The sequence below is a fragment of the Oreochromis niloticus genome, unplaced genomic scaffold (assembly GCF_001858045.2).
Source record: "Oreochromis niloticus isolate F11D_XX unplaced genomic scaffold, O_niloticus_UMD_NMBU tig00008261_pilon, whole genome shotgun sequence".
In the NCBI taxonomy this organism is placed as follows: Eukaryota; Metazoa; Chordata; class Actinopteri; order Cichliformes; family Cichlidae; genus Oreochromis; species Oreochromis niloticus.
The window spans coordinates 1-14,703 of record NW_020329073.1 but is presented as its reverse complement, the minus strand read 5'-3'; the positions used below and the strand labels follow the sequence as shown (position 1 = coordinate 14,703).

The 14,703-nt window shown below is 39.0% G+C and overlaps 1 long non-coding RNA gene across 1 annotated transcript; it reads left to right on the top strand.

Moving 5' to 3' along the window:
- The first annotated feature begins 5,642 nt into the window (after positions 1 to 5,642).
- Positions 5,643 to 6,639, top strand: LOC109199002 (uncharacterized). Its single transcript, XR_002059515.2, has 3 exons — positions 5,643 to 5,699; positions 5,883 to 6,019; positions 6,096 to 6,639. It is a non-coding gene; the product is annotated as an uncharacterized LOC109199002 (long non-coding RNA).
- Positions 6,640 to 14,703: the final 8,064 nt, after the last annotated feature.

Here is a 14,703-nt window from a genome sequence, read left to right as displayed (position 1 = left end):
CATTTCAGAAGAGATTCTCTGTTTCAGTGATAACACATATTGTGTGGCGCCTGCAGAAAGAAACAATCCTGTTAGCTTCTTCAGAACTCCTCATTTGGAAGCCATGGCATTTCCTGTGCAGTTTCCTACTGGTCAGAATACACTGGATGAAAAGAGATGTCTTAAACTCACACCAAGTGCTTACTTCAAGTCAAGGCTTTTCAACATTGATGCAAGATTTGCTAAAGACACAAATTACCTGTTTTTCTCACAGTTTGTCACTGAAATACACCTGGCTAATTCCAGCATGACAATACAGCTAAGGAAAGGTAAACTATGACCAAAGTGGACGCAATCACATCAGGAATGTTACAAAGTAAGAAGAAGTAGAGAAGCTGGTAGAATAAGATGCATCAGATTTATGCAGCCATCAGAGGAACTCCAGCTTACTGGCAGAAACACAAGATCTATTCAGTATGGTCCGTCAATAGGAACACCTCAGTTCTTTGTCACTTTCTCTGCTGCTGAGATGAGATGGCCTGAAGTGATTCAAGCTATAAAGAGACAACAAGGTGAAGAGGTTGATTTTGAAGCCCTGGACTGGTCAGAAAGTGTGAATTCTAAGATCAAATCCAGTAACACCATGCGAATGTTTGATAAGCGTGTTGAGGCTTTGTTCAGAGATTTGCTTTTTTCTCCTGCACAGCCCTTGGTGAAATCATTGATTACTTTTACAGAGTTGAGTTCCAGCACAGAGGTAGTCCGCATATACACATGTTGCTGTGGATTCGAGAAAGGTAGTAGTAGATGTGGATGATGACCAAACTGTCTGTGACTTTGTGGACAGATACATCTCAGCTCAACTCCCTGATCCAGAAAAACAACCTGAACTGCACAAAAAGTCGCTGAACTACAAAAGCACAGCAAAACCACACAAAAACATGCTTTAAGAGTGTAAACTCTGGTTGTAGATTTGGGTTTCCAAAACCACCAGCCACAAGAACAATGATTGTGAGACAGGATGAGGATTCAGACACTGAAGCTGCAAAGCCAAACTCAGACCTTTGTTGACCCTGCTGAAGGAACCTGAGCTGCTTCTCTCACCATAGAGCAGATTCTGTCACGATGCAACTTGACAATGAATGGTATGAGCAATGCCTCCAAGACATAACAAGAAAACAGCTCTTATTCTGAAACGTGACCCAAGGACTGTTGGATCAACAATTACAACCCACACCTGCTTGAAGCCTGGAACTCTAATTTAGATGTCTCGTTAATATTGAATGCCTATTCATGTATAGAATACTCTGTAAATATATAACGAAGAAAGAATCTGGCCTCTCTGAATACCTGAAGACAGTTATTGACAACTCTGATAAGAACACGGTCAATGAATGTGATGAAATGAGAGCTGTGATGCAGGCTTACTCAAAAAAGAGAGAAATCAGCGCACAGGAGTGTGTGACTCGAGTCTGTGGCCTAAAATGAAAAAATGTTCCCGCAGTGTTGTATTTGTACCAACAGATGATAACCCAGTAAAAATGAGTCGCCGATGAGCTACCTGGAATCCACAACACATGACAGTTGTAATATTTGGATGACAAGTTTGAGTGATAAATACAAATCAAGACCTGAGACACCAGAATATGAGGAAATGTCACTGGCTGATTTTGCTGCCTTGTGCCGGTTGGTGAGTGGTCCAAATGAAGGAAAAGATGTGCTTCCTCTTCTTAACCAGCTTGGATTTGTACTAAGGCGAAAGAATGATAAACCAGCTATAATCAGGTATTACCACTGTTCACAGGAAAACGATCCTGAGCAATATTATGGACGACTGTTGAGACTTTACCTTCCACACAGATCAGAGCAGGAACTGAAACCACGAGGGTTCCAAACCTATCAGTCCTTCTACAACTCGGGTTTTGTACGACTTCCATGTTCAGACCACAGTGAGTCTGTGAAAAGGGTTGTGAAGAGAAATAAAGACAAGTATGAGAAGAACTCTGAGGATATTGAGAGTGCACTGGAAGAGTTTGAACAGAATAGGGATGTTGTGATCGATGATGGTGTAATCTTGCTCCTGAATCTGAAGTTGTGAGGTTGCAATGTGATGAGAATCTTCCTGAGAGACATTCTGATGATGAGAACGAACAGGAGAATGTCCCCGACTACAGTCGTCAGTCTGATGCTGTAACAGAGATCAAAGCCATCAGAGAACAACCTGCAGTCGATCCAGCCGTGGTACGTGTAATGTATCAGAATCTGAACCAGAAGCAGGCCTGCGTGTTCTATGCTATAAGAGACTGGTGTATTCAGCGAGTTTGTGGTTTAAACCCAGATCCATTTTTCTTCTATATCAACGGTGGTGCAGGAACTGGAAAGTCACATCTGATTAAATGTATTCACTCTGAAGCATCAAAGATCCTGAGCAGACTCCCTGCTAATGCAGAAGAAGCTGACATATCAATCCAACTGTTTTACTGACGTCATTTACCGGACAGCAGCTTTTTCTATCAATGGCTCTACATTACATTCCCTACTCAAACTACCCAGGAGTCTGAAACCACCCATTCAAGGACTTGGTAACCAACTGGATGAAGTCAGATCTGAGCTTATGAATGCTGAAATTATTGTTATTGATGAGATTTCAATGGTTTCAAAACCCTTTTTGCTTATGTGGATGCAAGACTGAAACAAATCAAAGGCACTCAGAGACCTTTTGGTGGAATGTCAGTTTTAGCTGTTGGAGATTTTTACCAGCTGCCACCAGTGCGACAGTCTAAGCCTCTCTGTGTTTATGATCCAGAACAGATTGACCTATGGCAGGAACATTTTCAGATGATCACTCTAACAGAGATCATGCGTCAGAAAGATGATGTGGCCTTTGCAGAGATGCTGAACAGGATTAGAATCAAAGAAAGACAGATGAGCTTTCTCAGTGCGACAGAGATTTGTTGTCACAGGCTGTGACTGCACCAGAAGAATGTCCAACTGAGGTCTTACACATTTATGCCACCAACAAGAATGTTGAATCCACAACACAGATACGCTCAAGAAGCTTCATTCAAACATTATAATCATCAATGCAGACGATTTCCAGAAGGATAAACGTACAGGCAGGATGGCACGAAGAGACAAACCATTTACAGGTGGGCAAAATGATTTACCCGACACCCTGAATGTTGCTGAAGGAGCCCGAGTGATGCTGACCAGAAACTTGGACACACTAAACGGTTTAGTCAATGGTGCTTTTGGTATACTGATAAAGGTGGTGAGATCTGAAAATGATGGACAAATAATTAAACTGGGGCTCAGAATGGACAACCGGCAGCCTATGAGACACAACCGCAGTGCTAATGCAGCATCTGATGATCTGGTTTACATTGAGAGAGCAGAGGAGAGTCTGAAGTTTAAAGGAGCGGTACGCAGACAGTTTCCTGTAAAGCTAGCATTCGCCTGCACAATTCACAAAACTCAGGGTCTTACAACACAGACAGCTGTAGTTTCAATGAGGAACATTTTTGAACCAGGTATGGCTTATGTTGCTCTCAGCAGGGTGAGTCTCTCAGTGGACTCTATTTGCAGGACTTGGATGAGAACAAGATTTATGCCAATCCCGAGGTAACTGCAGCGCTCCAAACCATGAGACAAGCCAATGTTGAAGAAATGATGCCTCTTCTTCAGGTCAGAGAAACAGCCAGCAGACCTGACACTCTTACACTGATCCATCACAATACGGAGGGTTTGCCATCTCACATCAGTGACATCAAGAGTCATCATGAAATGTGTTTAGCAGATGTTTTGTGTCTCACAGAGTCTCACCTCCAGGCTCCTTTGTTGCAGACAGTCTTCATTTGGACGGCTACACCATGTTCAAACGCAACAGACATGTGTCCTACACAAACTTTCCTCACATGGCCAGCAGAAGTGGTGGTGGAGTTGTTGTGTATTTGAGGAATCATTTTCAGGTTCAGGTAAAACAGTATCTGCATAATGTCACTGATCTTGAGTTCTTAGTGTTAAAGGTTCAGGCTCCATTCCCTGCGCTCATTGCGGTTGTGTACAGACCTCCTGACTACAGTTTGACACCATTCATGCAAACCTGGTAAGTCTTTTAGATTCACTTGAAATAATGGACTGTCACCCAATAATTGTGTGTGGAGATTTTAATGAGAACCAGTTACAGAGTGGAAGGAAACAGATTCTGGAGCAGTTTCAGTCGAGAGGGTATTCACAGCTGATCACTTCTGCCACTACAGACAAGAACACCCTGCTTGACCTCATTTTTGTTTCTCAGCCACAGAAAGTCTCTATTCAGGTGTCCTGAGAACATATTACAGTTACCACAACCCTGTGTTTTGTGTCCTGTCCTCCAGCCAATCATGAAGTCGTCTGGTGAGTTTTGAAACAATTACAGATCATGTTTGTTACAGAGTTTATTTTGTAGAGCATGAAAAAGATTTTTCATTGAATAATTATATTTCTTCATATTGTCTTCCCTACTCTGTCTGTAAGAAGACCCTTTCTTATTGCAATGTTATTAATCATTTCACCAAATCATGGCTGTACTTCATGCAGAGCCGGGAGATCTGCTTTCTGTTATCATGCAGCTCAGATCTGAAATATGCTGCAAAAAGTATTAAACGGACATAATTTATTTTTATTCTCATGTTTTAAATGACTAAATCTACTAATGCATTTTTTCATGGATGTTAATTGTCATCTCCTTTTTTGATACTTTTTTTACTGTGACGTATGTAGCTCAACAAACGAGAGCTTCCCCTCAAAGGGCTTTCAAATAGGAAATAGTAAATAAATCCCAGATAAATGCAGGTATTTATTATGGGTCACATGAATAATAACAGACAATTATATTTTCTTGATTATAGTAAATTTTGTAGAATCAAATGTTTTTGGGATGAATGAGGTTTTGCTTATCATGTTTTACAGGTAAAAAATGTTAAAAGTTTAAACTATCTTTAGGCTACCAGAGATGTCTATAATGATTCATTATGTAGAGAAAAACATTTTTATAGCTTACAGAATATGTATAAAACTGATTTAGAAGTACATGGAAAGTTTCTGCATCCATTTTCTGACTTGGCCTTTATCCGGGTGGGTTTGGGTTTGGGTGGATAAAGGCCAAGTCAGAATTCTCTGAGCAGCTGGAAAAAGCTGCTAATTAACAAAGACATCAGAAAGCGGGGGCTTTAGGTGTAGCCCCCGCTTTCTGACGCACTAATTAGATTTAGTAACTGACACCCCATACCAGCATTACATAGACACTTGGGGCTGAGATGGGTGGGTGGGGAGGGTGGGTTGGTGGTGTTAAAAGCACTTTATGTTTTGTAGATGTATTTTTTCAGACAGGGCACACACAGTCCTGTCTCCTTTGTGGGAAAACCTTCGAACTTCACCATCCTCAGCTGAAACAACAACATCTTAACACCATCTTCATGAACTGCTGAGCCAAACCTGATCCATCAGTGCTGGACTGCACAGATAACTACACGCCACAAGGAGACTGCTGTGTTATGAACTGCCATACCAGTGTGTCTTCAGTGGAGAAGATGACACACCCATCACCTGACCTCCTGCCTGATCTGGAGACCATCACCATGCTGCCACACTACACACCTCTGAGACCATCAATGATGACTCATACTGAGGAAACTGTATTTCCTGTCAGAGATGCTCAGTGATCCTCAGAGCAGAGAGAGGTATGATTCTTTATCTTTGATTAAAAAAATGTCAGTGCTTTTAATTCATTTAATTAATTTAAATCCTGTTTATTGCATAAAGAATTACACACTCAAATGATTATACTTGTTAACACTTTTTGAGTTTTAATTCACATTATGGATTACAAATCTATGCTTTTTCTACTCTGTCTCTCTGTGCAGGTATTGCTGTCTTCTGAGTTCTTCACTGTCCCAACTGAAACATTCAAACCTCATTGCAGAGCTCATGTCTTTCCTCACCATCATGTGAGTGTGAGATTGCTCTGGATTCTGGTTATGTGGCCTGCAGCACCTATAAGGTATTTCAACATTGTTCATTTTATAACTTATTTCTAGTTAACACAAATAAAATGTTCCTTTTCTGTATTTTTTTAGAACAAGCTCGTACAGTGTGCCTGCATTCCAGCTTCTTAGACTCTACGCAAGTGGACAGAGTATCAGTGCTTGGCCACCCTTACAGACACCGACTTCTGTCAACTCACTGCTACTGATCAGGCACCTCACTCCAGGAAGACAGAGGGCTGCAAGCCTGTTATCGTTTCCAGTGTGGCTTTGTATTCTTGGGGTAGCATCAGATTTTTCCCACAAATATTCAAAGGTAACACTTATTTTAAGCTTAGTTATTAAATCAAAAGTCTTCCCTTGTGTTAATTGTTTTATTTTTTCTTTTTGTTTTTTCTTTTACATTTATATGCAGTTATCAGATGTGGTGGAGCTTTGTTAACTGTGTGGAAAACATCTGTTTGTGATGATATTTACAATGAGGTTTTAAGGTGACAGTTTCCAAGTGATTTCAATCATTTGACTAAGCAAAAACATGTTTGCAATTAACATATTTTTTTCAGTTTTGTCTTTTGGATTTAACATTCCTCTGTGACAGGAAATACTAAACTGGTCCAAGTAACCAGCATATCATTGGTCAAAGACAAAAAGGACCACATGTCACGCTAGCAATGAATTTTTGACTGTGTTTGTGTCACCAGATTTAACAAACAATATCAGACATATGAAACTGAACTCTGGATTAATGTCTAGATGTTTTTTGTGTTTTTTTTTTTATTGTTGAATAATTATTTTGTAGGACAAACCCAATTTATTTACCCAAACAAGTTACATTGTTTGGGTAAATAGTGGATTAATATATCTAAGTCTATAAGTATAGCAAGCTGAATTCATACAAACACACAGCTCTAAATCTTGAATTGTAGGATGTACAAAATGATCATGTGATTATTATGGACATTTAAATAACTATATCTATTGAACCATTACACATATTCTTTATAGAAATTACACAATCTCAAAATGTGAAAAAGAAAATGTTTAAGAGAATAAATAATGTGTGTTTGTATGAATCCTGCCTTAGTATGGGGTGTCAGTAACTACATTAGTATAGAGTAGGTCTAACAGTGGTTTTCCACATCTGCTCTAATATATATAGATAATGGGTCAGACATATAAAGTCATTTTGAAAAGTTCATAAAGGTCACATCCATTTATATGTGTTCCTCTTTATCATTTTATATCAGGTCACACAGCTGACTTGAGTTTTGATCAGAGTAGAACCATAACATTCATGCTAATGGTTCTACTGTTTACAGTTACTTTATGATGGATTTCATCCTGGTCACAGCACTATGAGAAAGCTGTTAAAGGTAAAGTTAACCCAATTAATACCTCATCATAAGTCACTCTATAACGCAAAGCAGTGATTATTTTCACTGTAATTTATTCCACAATAATGTTCTTTATTTGATCCCTGTTTCTTTAAATATGCACATCGATTGTTCAGCTGTGTGACTCTCTACACCTCAAATATATCACAATGTGGACTTCATTTCGACAGTATTTTGTAGATTGGTACCACATTTATCATAAAATCAGGAAACTGTAAACTAATTGAAAAAATGAAGCTTATGAAATTTTTAATGTGGCATTGGAACATGTTGTTTATCCTTGCCAAATGGTATTTACACAAAACTCCAGCAAATCAGAGGATATATTTTTGTCTCTCACTTGCGTATATGCGCATATGTGTATATTTTTGCAGTTAATAGCCTATCATGTGTCTGCGCATCTTAGGGCCATAAACATAAACATGGCAAACAAGGATATGTTCACAATTCCAACAGATGCTTCAATTGTTTGTATAGATGTTAGATTCATTTGATTTGCATTTTCTATTAATATTTTTCTGTTTATCCCAAATGGGATTTTTATTTCTGTTTGCCATTATTGTAATCATTGGAAACAACTGAATAAATATTTTGTATCATATGTTTCTAAAAGTATTTGAATGTTCTACTTTTCTACTACTGGTTTTCTACTTTCTAAACTTTCTTCCACTCTTTGGCATTTCAATAACATTATTTTTGGGTGTTTTTATCTCTGACCGCAGCATCTTGTGCATTTATTACCTAAATGTTGTTTGTGTGGGTTTTCTTTTTTGGTTTTTTGGTTTTTTTGCCATTTTTAGATTTCACCAGCTGTGTAAACTCTGCAATTTTACCTTGGTTTTGTTCCACATCAGTTTATCTGCTGGCTGATTTTCTTCCTTTTCTAGTGTTTCTGGTAATTTTTAACAGTTAAAAAAGTAACTTTGAGGTTACTTCAGCCTTTTCAGCTGTTATCTGTTGACAGTTTTGCCTAATTATTACATTTCTGCAAAATTATAGCAGTTCTGATAACTTGTAATATTTCTGCTAAGTTTTTAATTTTCTACTAAATTATATTATTTTTGCTAGGTTACACTACTTTTGTTTGTTATGTTATGTTATGTTATGTTATTCTAAATTATTACATTTCTGCTAAGTTGTAGCTTCTGGTAAACTACAACATTTCTGCTGAATTGTGATGTTTCTTCTAAGTTATTGCATTTCTTCTAAGTTATTACATTTTGTTTACTTGATGTTGTTCTGCAACGTTATTAAATTTCAACAACTTTTTAAACACTGACTTTGATTTCTTCAGCTTCTTCAGCTATTTTCAACTATTTTCAGCAGACAGCTTCAGCTTTAAAGCATCCACACTGCATTTTCGCAGGAAATGCAAATTTTTCTAGTTATTCTAGTTGCCACTTTTTCACTTTTTTTGGCACTTAACTACTTCCACAATTTTCAGCCGATTTTCACCGTTCAAATTTTAAACTATTCTGCTATTTCTGCTAATGATCGCTATATCTTTTGGTGTTTATTACTGTTATACTTTTTAAAATATTCTACTTTTTTCCTTTAATTTGTCCCATTGAAATGAATGGGAAACTTCTGCAATTCTGCTAAATTTTGCTTGTTTTTGAAACTTAACTACTTTTTCCTACTTTCACGTAGAACAACCATTCAAACTTTAAAATGTTCTCAAATTATTGGGCTATTCAGGAATAAATCAGATTTTTCAAATCTTTTACCGTTTTATTTTTATGCCTCTTAAAGTTTTGAGTTGGAAATTGTGATTTTTCACAAAATACATGCGTTGTTATGGTTGCTATGCACTTGGCTTCCAGTGTGCCACTGTAGGTTTCGCAGTCTTCTCTTCATGTCCGAACAACTTCTTGCTACTTGCTCAATTTTCACTCAACTTCCACAAATTATACATCAAAACGTAGGTATTTTTGCTGGCTTTCCGAAAATGTCACCATCATTGTTGTGAGACTTATAGAATTTTGGCAAATCTCCTCAGAGCAACACAAAGTCTGAAAACTCTCCATAGAAAGTCAATGGAGAGTTTGTTCAAAATCACCGCTTGATTTCTGTAATGAGAGGCATATTCGAATCGTCATATCTCCTTAACGAAGCGAAGTTAAAACATGAGGCTTGTCCCAGTATATCTTCAGACACTCCTGACGCTCACAATTCAAGAATTTTTTCTCACCTATTACCGTTCTGAGATGAGTTACACTTGTTTGAGCGTAGGAAATTCGTCCTTCGCTCAGATTTCTTCAGATTTCAAACTCTGGAAATGAACCACTTTTTTCTCTCGTCATAACTTTTGTTGGATTTCCACAGAGACCTGAAAATTTCCATGATTGTCACCAAAGCCTGCTGTCTCTTACGGTGAAAGAATGATATCAATACTCCAAATAGATTTAGAGTTAGAAAGCGTTGTTTGAGGGCAAGTCAAGGCAGTTTTTGCTTTGCTCTACTCAGTTATGGTGCATTAGAAGTCAAATATCTTTAATAATTCATATTTTAATGATACATTGTCAACACTTTAAGATTCCCCCATCTCTTCTGAACAAAACGGTGTAAGAATGACCGTTCTAGCCCCTATAGTTAGGAAATTATGGTCATTTGTTTGAGGGGAGTCGTCATTATGAGAAATAGACTGCAAAATCCTGTGTCTCTCTGTGCTGCATGCACCTGTTTTGGCGGGAAAAAGTGCACAGCCTCTCTGATTGGTGGATTTAAATTCAGCAGCTCCCAGGCTGCTTGACTGAGCTAGAAACTTACTTCTCTCTCCCTGTGTGTGTGTGTGTGTGTGTGTGTGTGTGTGTGTGTGTGTGACAGAGAGAGAGAAAGAGAGGGCGAGACAGAGTTTTTATGGGAGCATCTTATTGTATGATTTAAATTCAATATATTTAGACTGGTTGACTGAATTTGATCCTGTGTGTGTCTCTCTGTGCATGTGTGTTTCCATATGTTTCCATATTTCTGATTGTGTGACTGTTACACTTTTTTTGCTGAGTTTTTTTTCATTTAGCAAGTACATTTGAAGGACCCTTAGCATGTTCAGCATTTTTTCAGCTGTCCATTTGCTTTTCCAGTTTTTCTGTTTAAGTTATTACTATTGTGCTGAATCATACTATTTCTGCTATTTATAAGATTTGTGCTAAATATAGTATTTCTACCCAGTATAGTATTTCTGATTAATTATAGTTTTTCTACCAAATCATATTACAGTATTTTTGCTTTTTATACCATTTTTATAGGATTTTATATTGCTTAATATAGTATTTCTGCTTTTTATAGGATTTGTGCTTAATATAGTATTTCTGCTTTTTATAGGATTTGTGCTTAATACAGTATTTCTGCTAAATGTAGTATTTATGCTTAATCACACTATTACTATATATTCTGCCAGCTTCCCAGCCAGCCAATCATATCTGAGGTCTGCAGTTTCTTCTCTCGTCATATCTCAGCGACGGATGTACAAAGAGTAATGAAAATCGCAGTCAAAGTACACCAAAGTCCGCTGATTCACCCAGTACAAGAATTATGCTCCTAGTCCACCTAGTTTGGAGTTACACGATGTTTTGTAACTCCAAAAAATGGCGCTCTTTGCCTCACACCGCGATCTAATTCTGACTGCTCATCACCCTGTTTCCCAAGTGCTCACTGTCTTTCCCAGTGGCGCAGCTGGTAATGACACAGGCTGCAACCCAAAAGACGTGGGTTCAACTCCACCTTGGACAACATGTTTTTTCCCTACAAATTAATACACTATCACAGACCACTAATTCATATTCATCATTTATTACAATTCTCAAAACTTTTTACCAGCTTTTCTAATATGGACCTCACATTCTTCTTAACACTCCATGGCACAAATACTCTTCCCTTTAGGCTCTGTGAATGTGTGTGTGTATCAATATTTCTCCCATTTAAAGTATTACTCCTCCATAATTGGATTTCTCTTAAATCAAAGTACTTTACTACATCTTAGTACTTCTGCTCAATCATAGTATTTCTGCTAAATCATGGTTTTTGTGCCCAGTCATCAGAATCATGTTTATTGGCCAAGTATATGTGCATACAAATACAAGGAATTGGTTCCGGTAGATGGTGGCTCTCGAGCACAGCAATGTAAATCTCACACACACACACACACACACACACACGTATCTATATATACATTGCACATGCATACACATACATACACAAAGCTGTGTAAACCAACTATAAATAACTAATCTAAACGTATATACATAAAATACAGAATGAAATGAGGTGGAATGAATACTACAGAATGTACATAAGGTGCAGTTGCAGTCTGGCAGTGGGAGGAGTGTGACAGTTCAACTGTTTAGAAGGGAGATGGCGAGGGGAAAGAAACTGTTCCTGTTATAGTCGGGTGGTCCTGGTCTGCAGGCTTCTGTACCGTCTGCCAGAGGGCAGCAGATCAAAAAGTCTGTGTCCAGGGTGTGAGGGGTCTGTGATGATTTTCCCTGCCCGTTCCTGGTTCTTGAGAGGTACAGATCCTGGATGGAGGGCAGGGGGCGCCGATGATCCTTTCTGCTGCCCGTACAGTCCGCTGCAGTCTGCACCTGTCCTGTTTAGTGGCTGCACCATACCAGACTGTGATGGAGGAGCACAGGACAGACTCAATGACTGCAGTGTAGAGCTGGATCAGCAGCTCCTGTGGAAGACTGTACTTCCCCAGTTGTCTCAGGAAGTACATCCTCTGCTGGGTCTTTTTGAGGATGGAGTTGATGTTGGTCTCCCACTTCAGGTCCTGGGAGATGGTGGTACCCAGCAACTTGAAGATCTCCACAGTCGACACAGGGCTGTCTGATATGATGAGGGGGGGCAGAGTTGAGGGATGTCTCCTGAAGTCCACTGTCATCTCTACAGTTTTAAGAGTGTTCAGCTCCAGATTGTGCTGACTGCACCAGAGTACCAGCCACTCAACTCATCATAACATTTGTGTTATGTTATAGTATTACTACTAAGTGGAGAAATTCTAAAATGTTACAGTATATGCTGATTACAGTATTCTGCCAAATATAGTATTCTGATTAATTATAGTTTTTCTACCAAATCATATTACAGTATTTTGCTTTTATAGGATTTTATAGGATATTTAATTGCTTAATATAGTATTTTTGCTTTTATACGATTTGTGCTTAATACAGTATTTCTGCTAAATGTAGTATTTATGCTTAATCATACTATTTCTATATATTTTTGCCAGGTCCTCTGTGAGGACTGAGACATTCAAATGACATATAAGGGCCTGCATGGCTTCCCAGCCAGCCAATCATATCTGAAGTCTGCCGTTTCTTCTCTCGTCATATCTCAGCGACGGATGTACAAAGAGCAATGAAAATCGCAGTCAAAGTACACCAAAGTCCGCTGATTCACCCAGTACAAGAATTATGCTTCTAGTCCACCTAGTTTTTGAGTTACATGACGTTTTATAACTCCAAAAAACGGCGCTCTTTGCCTCTCACCGCGATCTAATTCTGACTGCTCATCACCCTGTTCCCAAGGCTCACTGTCTTTCCCAGTGGCGCAGCTGGTAATGACACAGCTCTACAACACAAAGGTCGCAGTTCAACTCCACCTCGGACAACACTTTTTTGCCCTACAAATTAATACACTATCACAGACCACTAATTCATATTCATCATTTATTACAATTCTCAAAACTTTTTACCAGCTTTTCTAATATGGACCTCACATTCTTCTTAACACTCCATGGCACAAATACTCTTCCCTTTAGGCTCTGTGAATGTGTGTGTATCAATATTTCTCCCATTTTAAAGTATTACTCCTCCATAATTGGATTTCTCTTAAATCAAAGTACTTTACTACATCTTAGTACTTCTGCTCAATCATAGTATTTCTGCTAAATCATAGTATTTTTGCCAATCATGGTTTTGTGCCAAATCATCAGAATCGTGTTTATTGGCCAAGTATATGCAACAAATACAAGGAATTTGGTTCCGGTAGATGGTGGCTCTCGAGCACAGCAATGTAAATCTCACACACACACACACACACACACACACACACACACACACACACGTATCTATATATACATTACACATGCATACACATACATACACAAAGCTGTGTAAACCAACTATAAATAACTAATCTAAACGTATATACATAAAATACAGAAATGAAATGAGGTGGAATGAATACTACAGAATGTACATAAGGTGCAGTTGCAGTCTGGCAGTGGAGCAGTGTGACAGTTCAACTGTTTAGAAGGGAGATGGTGAGGGGAAAGAAACTGTTCCTGTGTCGGGTGGTCCTGGTCTGCAGGCTTCTGTACCGTCTGCCAGAGGGCAGCAGATCAAAAAGTCTGTGTCCAGGGTGTGAGGGGTCTGTGATGATTTTCCCTGCCCGTTTCCTGAGAGGTACAGATCCTGGATGGAGGGCAGGGGGGCGCCGATGATCCTTTCTGCTGCCCGTACAGTCCGCTGCAGTCTGCACCTGTCCTGTTTAGTGGCTGCACCATACCAGACTGTGATGGAGGAGCACAGGACAGACTCAATGACTGCAGTGTAGACTGGATCAGCAGCTCCTGGAAGACTGTACTTCCCCAGTTGTCTCAGGAAGTACATCCTCTGCTGGGTCTTTTTGAGGATGGAGTTGATGTTGGTCTCCCACTTCAGGTCCTGGGAGATGGTGGTACCCAGCAACTTGAAGATCTCCACAGTCGACACAGGGCTGTCTGATATGATGAGGGGGGCAGAGTTGAGGGATGTCTCCTGAAGTCCACTGTCATCTCTACAGTTTTAAGAGTGTTCAGCTCCAGATTGTGCTGACTGCACCAGAGTACCAGCCGCTCAACTCATCATAACATTTGTGTTATGTTATAGTATTACTACTAAGGAGAAATTTCTAAAATGTTACAGTATATGTGCTGATTACAGTTTCTGTATAATAGAATTTTGGCAAATTCCTCACACCAACACAAAGTCTGAAAACTGCATAGAAAGTCATGGAGAGCTTGTTCAAAATCTCCACTGGTTCTCTAATGAGAGCATTTTCAAATCGTCATATTCAACGCAGCAATTAAGACATGAGGCTTATGCCAATATATCTTCAACCTCCTGATGCTCAACAATTCAAGAATTTCTTTCTCACCTATTACCATTTGCCATGAATTGGTTTGTTTGAGGGTAGAATTCATCTCTCGCTCGATTCTTCAGATTTCAAACTCTGGAAATGAACCACTTTTCTCTCGTCATATCTTTTGATGATTTCCACAGAGACCTGAAAATTCCATGACTGTTCACCAAATCCTGCTGTCT